This window comes from Neophocaena asiaeorientalis, unplaced genomic scaffold (genome assembly GCF_003031525.2).
Source record: "Neophocaena asiaeorientalis asiaeorientalis breed wild unplaced genomic scaffold, Neophocaena_asiaeorientalis_V1.1 scaffold521, whole genome shotgun sequence".
In the NCBI taxonomy this organism is placed as follows: Eukaryota; Metazoa; Chordata; class Mammalia; order Artiodactyla; family Phocoenidae; genus Neophocaena; species Neophocaena asiaeorientalis.
Genome location: NW_020174712.1, coordinates 47,458 through 59,091, shown reverse-complemented (window position 1 = coordinate 59,091; position 11,634 = coordinate 47,458). Strand labels below are relative to the sequence as shown.

The following is an 11,634-nucleotide window of genomic DNA, read 5'->3' as shown; positions in this document are numbered from 1 at the left end:
CAGGCCCTGATACTCACAACAGCCCCGGGCAACGCGTTCATTCACGAATTATTTTCATATAAAATGAAATTCCAAGGATATTTGAAATTGACTTAAATTTCTATGAATTCTATATAGTCCAAGGATATGGTGCAGTAGTTAAGTTCTGAAGGTGAAACCATGAAACTGAAACGCAGTCCTGATGCTTCTAAAGTTTGCCAAATGCGTGCGGCCATGAAAATTCAGTGGGAAAGCTATAGCCTCCTGGGTATGAAAGCTTTGTTCTCAGCAGCATCTAGTGGAGACGGGATGTGGATTAGGTGCCCCCCCTACCCCCCAGAATAGATATGTGGGGTCCTAACCCCTGGCACCTCAGAATGTTGACCTTATTTAGAAATAGGGTCTTTATAGAGGTAATCAAGTTAAAATGAAGTCATTAGGGTGGGTCCTAGTGCAATATGACACGTGTCCTTATGAAAAGGGGGTCTGGACACAGCACGTGAGGACTGGCAGTGTGCTGCCACCGGCCAGGAGGGAGGCCCGGAACAGACCCTCCCCTGCGCCTCCCAAGGGAGCTCGGCCCCCAGAGCTGTGAGAAAATAAATCCCTGTTGCTCTAAGCTGCCCGGTTGTAGCACTTGGTTACAGCAGCCCCAGGACACCGACAGGACCCTAAAGTGAGAGGGACTGTGTCCTGAGTGCAGGCGGCCGGGCCTGAGCCTGCCTCCCGGCTGGGCACTTCTCAACAGTGAGAACACACAATTTCTCTGCACTGATTTCCCTATTGTATGCACATATTATACATCCACATTCTAAATAGAATGACAGATACGGACAGAGATGTGGTCCTGGGTGCACGCTGGCTGCACCCATGTCTTAGCTCTGGCTGCTGTAACTACCCCAGGGGTCGGGGGCTTAAAAGGCAGACGTTCACTGCTCACATACTGGAGGCTGGACGTCCAGATCCCATGTCTGGTGAGGACAGACAGACGCCCTTCCAGGTTCATCGACGGCATCTTCTCCCTGTGTCCCCAGGTGGCAGGGAGGGGATGGGGGTGGAGAGAGAGAGCTCTTATCAGGACACTGGTCCCATCACGGGGGCTCCACCCTCGTGACCTCATCACCTCCCAAAGGCCCCCTCCCAACACCGCCACCTTGGGGGTTAGGAGTCCACGTGTGGACTTTGGGGACACACTCAGTCTATAGCAGGCTGTACGGGATACACGAGAAGAGGTGCCTCTTTTTCTCCTGGACCAGGAACTCTTGGAAGGCATCGAGTGATGCCGAATTATCACTTCACGCTTCCACCCCAGCGACGGCCTACCCGGCACGTAGTGGACGCTGAACGAGGGTCCGAGCCACTGGGCTCAACCGCAACCCTCACACAGAACCCCTGCGACCAGCCGGAGCGCCCTGCACGGGGCCCGGGGTGCAGCGCCTGCAGGGACGCCCCGCACAGTGGTGGTTGTCTGGCCCCAAGGTGCTTTATGTGCGGAGTTTACAATTTAATGTTTAAATTCTTCCGTGTCTCACATGACTGAGCTCAGAGGGATTTCGCCTAAAACAGGAGTGTCTCCATGGATCCAGGCAGCCCCTGCCCTCCCCCACCTGACAGGTCCCCAGTGGCACCCAGATTCGTCACATTGCCCCACCCCCAGCTGCACCCCAGTTCCAGGCCAGCCTTGGGTGCCCCACAGTCTTCTGCTTCCTGCTTGTTGATAATTTAATGTCTGTTACCAAAATGGTCATTAAGAAGCCAAATTAAAGCCTGGATTGGAGATGGATGGTGTCGGCGTCTGGGTAGCACCCTGTCCCAGATTCACGGATGAGCCTTTGCATCATTGGCTCATGGGTTTACTTTACAGAAAGAACTTTCAAGGCAGCTTGACTTGAATTTACCAGTCATATGTCAACAGGAGACAGGAGGACAGAAGCTCCGCAGACCTTATCTGTTCCTCTTTTTCTTTAGTGGGCAACCTTGTCTTGTTCCTGATCTTAGAGGAAATGGTTTCAATTTTCCACCATTGACAACAATGTTGGCTGTGTGTTTTTTATATATGGCCTTTGTTAAGTTGAGGTAGGTTCCCTCTATGCCTACTTTCTGGAGAGTTTTTATCATTAATGGGTGCTGAATTTTGTTGAAATCTTTTTCTGCATCAATTGAGATGATCATATGGTTTTTATTCTTCAATTTGTTAATATGGTGTATCACATTGATTGATTTGCATATATTGAAGAATCCTTGCATTCCTGGGATAAACTGCACTTGATCGTGGCCTATGATTCTTTTAATGTACTGTTGGATTCTGTTTGCTAGTATTTTGTTGAGGATTTTTGCATCTATGTTCATCAGTGATATTGGCCTGTAGTTTTCTTTTTTTGTGACATCTTTGTCTGGTTTTGGTATCAGGGTGATGGTGGCCTCATAGAATGAGTTTGGGAGTGTTCCTCCCTCTGCTATATTTTGAAAGAGTTTGAGAAGGATAGGTGTTAGCTCTTCTCTAAATGTTTGACAGGATTCACCCGTGAAACCATCTGGTCCTGGACTTTTGTTTGTTGGAAGATTTTTAACCACAGTTTCAATTTCAGTGCTTGTGATTGGTCTGTTCATATTTTCTGTTTCTTTCTGGCTCAGTCTTGGAAAGTTGTGCTTTTCTAAGAATTTGTCCATTTCTTCCAGGTTGTCCATTTTATTGGCATATAGTTGCTTGTAGTAATCTCTCATGATCTTTTGTATTTCTGCAGTATTAGTTGTTACTTCTCCTTTTTCATTTCTAATTCTGTTGATTTGAGTCCTCTCCCTTTTTTTCTTCATGAGTCTGGCTAATGCTTTATCAATTTTGTTTATCTTCTCAAAGAACCAGATTTTAGTTTTATCGATCTTTGCTATTGTTTCCTTCATTTCCTTCATTTCTTTTCCATTTATTTCTGATCTGATCTTTATGATTTCTTTCCTTCTGCTAACTTTGGGGGTTTTTTGTTCTTCTTTCTCTAATTGCTTTAGATGTAAGTTTAGCTTGTTTATTTAAGATTTTTCTTGCTTCCTGAGGTGGGATTGTATTGCTATAAAATTCCCTCTTAGAATTGCTTTTGCTGCATCCCATAGGTTTTGGGTCCTCATGTTTTCATTGTCATATTTTTTTGTTATTTTTTATTTCCTCTTTGATTTCTTCAATGATGTCTTGGTTATATAGTAGCATAATGTTTAGCCTCCATGTATTTGTATTTTTTACAGTTTTTTTCCCTGTAATTGATATCTAGTCTCATAGCATTGTGGTTGGAAAAGATACTTGATATGATTTCAATTTTCTTAAATTTACCAAGGTTTTATTTGTGACCAAGATATGGACCATTCATGGAGAATGTTCCATGAGCACTTGAGAAGAAAGTGTATTCTGTTGTTTTTGGATGGAATGTCCTAAAAATATCAATTAAGTCCATGTTCTCTAATGTGTCATATAAAGCTTCTGTTTACTTATCTATTTTCATTTTGATGATCTGTCCATTGGTGAAAGTGGTGTGTTAAAGTCCCCTACTATGATTGCGTTACTGTCAATTTCCCCTTTTATGGCTGTTAGCATTTGCTTTATGTATTGAGGTGCTCCTATGTTGGGTGCATAAATATTTACAATTGTTATATCTTCTTCTTGGATCGATCCCTTGATCACTATGTAGTGTCCTTCTTGTCTCTTGTAATAGTCTTCATTTTAAAGTCTACTCTGTCTGATATGAGAATTGCTCTTCCAGCTTTCTTTTGATTTCCATCTGCATGGAATGTCTTTTTTCATCCCTTCACTTTCAGTCTGTATGTGTTCTTAGGTCTGAAGAGGGTCTCTTGTAGACAGCATATATATGGGTCTTATTTTTTGTGTCCATTCAGCCAATCTGTGTCTTTTGGTTGGAACATTTAATCCATTTACATTTAAGGTAGTTATTGACATGTATGTTCCTATTACCTTTTTCTTAATTGTTTTGGGTTTGTTTTGGTAGGTCTTTTCCTTCTCTTGTGTTTCCTGCCTAGAGAAGTTCCTTTAGCATTTGTTGTAAAGCTGGTTTGGTGGTGCTGAATTCTCTTAACTTTTGCTTGTCCTGCGTGGTTTACATGTGGTCTGCTCAGCCTGGGAGGGGCAGTCCTCCCTGGTCAGACAGACCCCAAGATATCAAAGCATCGTAAATACAGACAATAAAAACATCCTTAATACACATCCTTAATACACAAACACAACGCTTTAAACCAAGATTGACTTTCTCAATTGAGAATACATTCTGTTTTATAGCAATATCTCTTCTTCTTTTGGAATGGATCAGGGTTAACTGAAATGGCTGTGGTTACTTGTTCACTTTAATATTCTTAGAGCACATGCTGAAGAAAAAGTTTATGAAACAAACTTTATAATCTAAAGCATTATCTACATGGGTATTATTGTTTTCTACAATATAGTAAGTACCCTGAGCTCAGGCCCTGTCTCTTCTCTCGGTATTTGTAAACCCTAGCACAAACCATTCTGTTATTTTCTTAAGTAAATTGTGTACTAGCAAGAAGTTCACTCCCAGGTACCTGGAGGTTGAAAGCACATTGATTTTCGGGGTTAATATTTATTGGTAGAAAAGAACAAAAGACCAGTCGGCAGTGTGCAGAAGTAAAGCCACCCTGTCTGCACTTTTGTTGGAAAATGTGACTCTTAGGTCAGCGCATGTCAATGTCACCCCAACATGGTGAGCTTTACCTGGTGAAGGCGAGACCATCTCCTGTCGGACCCACTGAAGGCTTCGTCCTAAGTCTTGCTGCCTCTCTTTACCTTCAGACGACTTACACTGAACAGGTTTGCCAGCTGGGCTCGGGTTTGGATGTGGTGCCAGGCCACCCTGCCCCATGCCAGGTGTGACCACGGCCCAGGTGTGACGTATGGGCGTCCTGTGGTCCTCGTGCTGGGTGACTCTTGTGCAGAATGACTCAGACCTTGTTTGTAACATGCCTCACGCCTACCAAGTAATTATTAAGACCAGAGTAGCTCTGCCCTGGTCTTACTGAGCAGAGGGCGTCGTGAGGAGAAGTGATTGTCTGGTTATCGGTGGCCCTCAGTCCATGGTGAGCTGGAGAGCCTTGGGACCTGGCTCCTTCATGATGACTTTGGTTCAGTGACTTAACAAGAGAGAAAGACCTCAGAATCGGGAGTCTGTTTCCGAATTGCCGTTGATGGTTTCTGGTCAGCTGATCCGAAGTCTCACATCCTTGTCTCTGCATCAGACAGGGCAGTTCCCAGGGAGGAAAACTGGAAACTAGGTTTTCGTCGTTTGGCGATTTTGCAAATGTCCCATCTCAGTGTGTGGCTTTTTGGATCTACCTTACAACATTCTACGTGACATTTTGGAAACACTACATTCCATTTTCCGTTGTATGTCTATATATTTGATCTGTGTATCACATTGTTCTGTGTTTGGAGGGTGGGGGAAGGGAGGGCGAATTTTGAGCCTGTACATTTGTTTCTAAGATAGTAACCGAGGTGAAAGATCAAGGGTATTAATCTCTCTGTGGATATGAATTAAGCATTTCTCAAAGTTGCACTTGACCCTCCAGGTCACCTGAATACCATCTGGTACCAACCCAAGAGATGGAACTGGACCGACTAGTTTGGGGGCCTCTCTGCAGGGTTTCAGTTTGTAACTGGGGCACTTTCTTCCCCGGCCCCCCCATGGCTGACATTTCTCTGTTGAGAGCTCCGCCCAATGCATCATCGTAGGGCATGTAGCATCATCTCCGGCCCCAACCCACTAGATGCCCATGGCACCTCCGCCCCACCCCCACCAGCTGTGAAAAATGTCCAGACTTGGCCCTGAGGGAGGTGGTCGACCCCAAAAGCACAGCCTGGTTCTGTAGCCCTTGAACCAATATAATCTTATTGAGGCGTTTTTAAAAACTGGTTGTTCCGGTGTTTGGCCAACTGAGATTTAAGGATTCTTTGTGTGCCAAGATAATTACATCCATTAGCTTTAAGGTCATCATATGCAACAGAGAGAACCCGGCCCTGACTTATATGACACTCAAGGAGCAGAAGCCTTGATGCTGGAAGAGATTTTAGACCAATCTCCTCTTTGCGTGTTTGTGGCTCAGAGAGGTTAATCCACCCTTCCAGGGTTACAAGCCAGTAGGAGTAATATCTGGAAGAGTCGAGCCCCCAGTTTGAGCCTTTAGCACATTTTGAGACTCTTGGACCCAAGCCATAGGCACCATGTTTTGTGGTTCAAAATATGTTTTTCAGAAAAAGAAATGGACATAATGAATACTCATAGGAGCAGGAATGATTCTAAGAAGACATGTTTTTCTATGAAAAATGTTTTTTCTTTCCAGGAAGCTTTCTTTCTTTCTTTTCACCTTTAAAAATATATATTTACAGGAACAATTCCCAATTCTCTGGGACTCTTAGAAAAAAAGATCCATTTTGGGGGAAGTAAAACAAACAGTGGAGACAGGTGTAGCACCGTCCCCCAAATCACCAACCCCCAGGTCCCCAGGCCCAGGCTGGGCTGTTGCTGATGGGAGGTGAACCCAGGAGTCCTTTGACCCCGCCCTTCTCCAGCCTGGAATTCACACGGGACAGGCTTTATGTCCCTCATTCCTCCCTCCCAACTCCAGGGACACTTAAAGAGTCCTTTGTACCCACCCGCAGGAAATTGGGGGGCTGGGAGGGAGGGAGCTGAAAATACACGTTTGGTATCAAAAATAAACACTTGGGGGTGGCAGGAAGACTCCCCCCAAAATCCCTTCCTTCCCACCCACCCTATCTCAGATATAGGAAGAGATGCCTCCCTCTCCCCTATTGAAAAGCCCTGTTTAAAAATAGATTATACTATCAAAGTGGCAGGGGGTGGGGGACAGGGAGACCTGGAGTACTGGTTGGAGGGGCCCCCCAGACGGGGGCCACTCCCCCAAAAAACCCTCCATTGGGAGGTAACAGGCAGGACCCCAGGAGTTTGGATTCCTCCCCGGCCAAAAAAGGTGGTTGAAAAAGGACAAGCTGTCTGAGAGAAAGGCCGGGGAGGTGGATATTCCCATTCCCAAGGGTGTGAGTCTTCCTTGGCCAAAACTCCCAAACCGTTAAACAGCACAAATTCTTCCTGGACCCTTGGGGACGGCCAGGATTAATAAACTACAGCAATCTAGCTCTTCTACCCACACCCCAAAATGGAGACAGGGCTCCCTCAGCTCCCCAAGGGCAGCCTGAGAAATAAATAAGGAAAGTTCCTTCTCAAGCCAGACCCCTACTGTCTCATCTTGGGGAAAAAATGTGGAGATGGGGGAGATGCCCTCGCCAACCGCTCCCCCCCCACCAAAGAGGGCCAGGCTCCTCCCGGTGGCCTTCAAAAAATAAATAAATAAACCGTCCCCACCACTGCAGTAGAAGACGTGTAAGAGCGGCCACTGGGGGACTGACCAAGAAGGGAGAAGTTGTATGTTTTCTGTGGAAGAGTTACTGAGAGATCCTCTTTCCTAAGAATCCCCACCCAACCACGACCACAGCACGAGTCTGTCAGCTGAACTGTGTTTCTCCTTGAGATGGCTGGCTGGAGAGAAGTTCAGCGCATGGATGGAGTGACCCCAGAAAGGGGTGGTGGTGGTGGTGGTGATAGTCATGGCTTCTGGGGCCCTGGAGAGAGCACCACGGGGGTTGAGAGGCCATCCACGCTGATGGAAGGGATGTGCACCTGGGCGCTGCCACTGGACGGAAACTGGAAGGAGAGCTTGGCCGGGCTACGTACGGGGTGCAGTGGGACTCAGGGTGCTCCAGAAGTGAATACTGGGGGGCAGAGAGCTGGGCGTCAGTAGCACCGGGGTCAATGTGTGCGTAGGTAGCAGGGAAGCCCACCGGCACCGCAGTTTCCATAATGACCGCAGGCAGCCGGGCTGGCACGCCCTCCGCGGGAGGGGCTTCTGGCTCGGCCTTGGGCTCAAAGGGCTCAGCCTTGACGGCTTCCAAGACAAACCCGCCTCCCCAGTGGCTGCGGCTTCTAACTCTTCCTTGGGCTCTTCCACTTTGACTTCTGGGGGCAGTGGCCGGCCCAACCCAGGCTCCATACTTGGCTCTTTGGATTTAAGGTTCGGGGCCTTGGGTGGGGTCAGGATGACCTGCAGAGGCAGGCCGGCCTCCTCAGCCTCCAGGCAGCTGCCCCTGCAGGGGCGGTATTGGGGAGCACTGTGGAAGGCTGAGGATGAGAGGGCGGCTGTGGCTGCGGCTGCAGGGGCTAGATGAGGAAGGCGGAATAGAGGCCCGAGCGCATGTAATCGTTCCGGCTGCTGCGCGCCAAGCCGCCCTGGCCTGCCACTCCTGCACCCCTGGGTGTGCCTGGCTTCCCAGAGGCAGTGTCCCCAGGGACGGCGTGTACAGCTGTGGTGCCCGCATCTGCCACAGTGGAGGTGGCAACCACCTCAGGCTGGGGCGGGCAGTCCTCAGTGGAGCACCCCACGACCTCGGGGTAGGACACAAACTTGGAGATGAACTTCTGGCCACTCACTTTGCGGGTGATGTTCTTATCACAGTAGTACCGCCAGGCCCGGCTGGGCTTGTCACAATTCACGTTGGTCTTATTCTTGCGCAGCCCCCAGAGCCGGGCCACCCCCTCAGCATCCACCAGCTTGAACTCACCGCCATCCCCGGAGATCCAGGAGATGATGTGGCCATTGCCTCGCTCTCTGAACAGCTGCAACAGAAACTGCCACAGCGTCACACAAGGGTCCATTGCTGGGCGAGCGCTCACGCCATCCCAGGGGTACCTGTGTGTAGCGCAGCGGCGGTGTTGGCAGCTCCGGGTGGGCGGGGGCTCCGTGCACGGCCCCACCGCCCTCCAGGCCCGGGCTCCGAGGTGGCGGTGGCGGCCCAGGAAGCTTTCATTTTGCCACAGTTGTGGAGGAAGGAGTTTTCATGGCACTAGCTAAGGACAGTGAGGCAGCTCTAATTCAGGGCACCACGGAGACTGGTGTAGGGACCAGCACCACGGGGCCTGCGGGGGGGGAAGGGTGACTGGCTCAGCTCCGAATACAACAGGGACAAGTGGGGATCACGGCCAAGGAGCAGGGTGTGTGTCTGGAGTGGCGGTGGACTGGACATGACTGGGAGCAAACATCAAGGCCAGGGGCATCCTGAATGGGATGGACGCAGCAGGACTCTTGCTGAAGGCAAGCTCAGGTGATCACACAGCGAGGTGGGGGCGGGAGGAATTTGATCAGATATCCAGGGTTGTGGGGGGGGGGGTTGCTAAAGTTAAACTAACCACGCAGGGACAGACCCAAGGTCAGGCCTTGAGGATGGAGAGAAGCCCAGCTAGCGCTGGGTCAGGGAGAGAGACCCCGCTCACTGGTATTCAGAAATCCAGAGGCCCGTGCTTATTTAGGACCCATCGTCCGCAGATGGCGAGCCTGGGTTCCAGGGCTTTAAACTGCCGTTTGGAAGCAGGGTGTGGGGACATCTGTGCTCCAGAGCCAGCCATGCTCTCTTCTGAGTAACTCCCAGGTTTAAAACTGGGGAGACCCCTCCCTCCCTCACCAGCTTATTTCTTAGAAAGAAATGGGCACAGAGGATAAATCGCACCACCCCTCTGCTAATGTCTTTTAAAAGCCCGTTTTTTTCTTAATTAAACAAACAATGAGCATGTATTACTTATACGATCAGAAAAAAACGAGATGCCGTCCTGGCCGCCTCCTGGGGAGTTTTTAGTCCTCTTCAAGTCCTCACGGCGTGAAACCCCAAAACTCAGCCTCATCCTGAGCTGCCGTAGGAAGCAGAACAAGGCCCAACCTCACCAACGTGAACCTGTTTCCTCATCTAAGACACATGGGTAAGAGCGTCCAAGAGCCTGCCGTTCAACTGAGGTGGGAAAGGACCATTTACAGAAAGGGCTTAGCTTGATGTCACACACACAGTGACCTTGCTGTCAGGCAGGGAGAGGGCTGGAGCTGGGAGGAGATGGACCTCGGGAGGCCAGTGGCCAGGCTGGAAACCTGGGTGCCTCACTGGGTATGACAGGTTGTGAGCAAGAATCAGGGTGCATTTCATTCAAAGTCTTCTCAGTTCTGCTGGGTTATGTATCACCAGTTATACCTGTAAATTTTGAAAAAAAATGATTGTTTTTAACAGGATGCTTTAAAGATAGCAGAGCAGAAAGACACAATCCTTGAACAAGCTGAGGAATTTACCGCCTGCATGACTAAGCAGGTCATCACTGAGCCCCAGTTTCTCCTTTGAAAGGCAGGCCTGGGCACTGCAGAGGAACCGAGAATGAAGGCAGGGACCGTGGAGGTGGTGGCACCGCGAGCATTTACGTCTATTTTCACAGGACACTAAGGACTAGGGGTTTAGCCTCAGCCTAGATGAGAATCAGAAAAGCAGCCTAATTTGACCGTGAATGTAAACCTCCCCAATGTACTGAATTTTCAAGGGGCGTTGATAATTTAAACACCTTATTTCGTCCTCGGAGAAGTCCTGAGAGGTAGCTGAAGCAGTGGCTCTCTGCACCACCTTACAGGGAAGGGGACAGCACAAAACAAGAGCGAGCCTCAATGCTGTCATGCTTTTAATTCAACTCTGTAAAACGATTGCGTGCCTCTCATACAGGAGGCTGGGGGGTAGGTGCGGGGAGGGGAGCGGGACATAGACGACCCGCGGTGCGATTTCACTTGTTCTTTCCGCAGACGTGCACTGGGCGCCAGTGACGTGCCGAGCCCGTTCCAGGGCTGGGGATAAAACACTGACAAGACCATGTTCCCCTCTCATGCGGCTGGCATCTTAGTCAGAGGACACAGAAAATCAACAGATAACTAAGACAAACCCATGAAAGTACAGAAGCCCCAATGGTGATAAGTACCCTAAAGTAAGAAAGGCTGCGGGGTGAGACCATGGGGACACGTGAGCTTCGGGGCGCCCCCGGCCAGGCGGGCGTCCACCTTCACACCCGAGGCCGGGCTCCAGGTTAAGCAGGTTCTCTCAACCTCTCCCAGCTGGCGAGTCTGGAGCCCAGGGCTGTCCGACTCCAAGCCGGGGAGGCTGCGCCAGGTTCTGGGCCCCTCGGCTGCATCTTCTGCGGGCCTCGCGGGCGGGAGGCCGCGGGCGGGGAGGGCGCCGGCTGGCGGTTCACACGTCCATCCCACACCCCGCGGGACGCAGTCCGCCGACCACAGGAGCCGCCTGCTGAGCAATGCCAGCTGCTGCCCCGTCACAACCAGCGACCCTCGGGCCGCATGCCCAGCCGGCCGGCCTGAGCGGAACAGGGTGGAGGGGAGCCGGGTCCCCTGCGCACGGCCGCAGGGAGTGGCGAAGAGAAACTGCACTTGACCCTGCTTCCCGGGCGCCGTGGCCTCGGGCCGGCCTCTGCGCGTGGACCCGGCGGGGCCGCAGGGCTGAGTCACGGCCGGGCTGCGCGGCCCAGCGGGCCTTCCGGGGGGCTGGGCTTCGGGGTCACATGGGGGCTCTGCCGGGTCCTGTCCGCGGGCCGGGGCGGTGGGCACAGAAGAGTTGCCGGGCCGCTCCCCCCAGGGGGCCCCAGGACCCCAGCGCGAGTGCAGTCGGCTAGGGCGACCCTTGCCTTGCTCATCACTGTTCGGGAGGAATCGACCTGGGGCGTGAGGGGTGCGTTCGGGTCTGGCTCACTGTAGAGGCTGCAGAGG

The 11,634-nt window shown here is 50.6% G+C and overlaps 1 pseudogene; it reads right to left on the bottom strand.

Annotated features, from left to right (window-relative positions):
* Nucleotides 1–7,607: 7,607 nt before the first annotated feature.
* Nucleotides 7,608–8,714, bottom strand: LOC112409724 (ETS domain-containing protein Elk-1 pseudogene; annotated as a pseudogene).
* Between the last annotated feature and the right edge of the window lie 2,920 nt (nucleotides 8,715–11,634).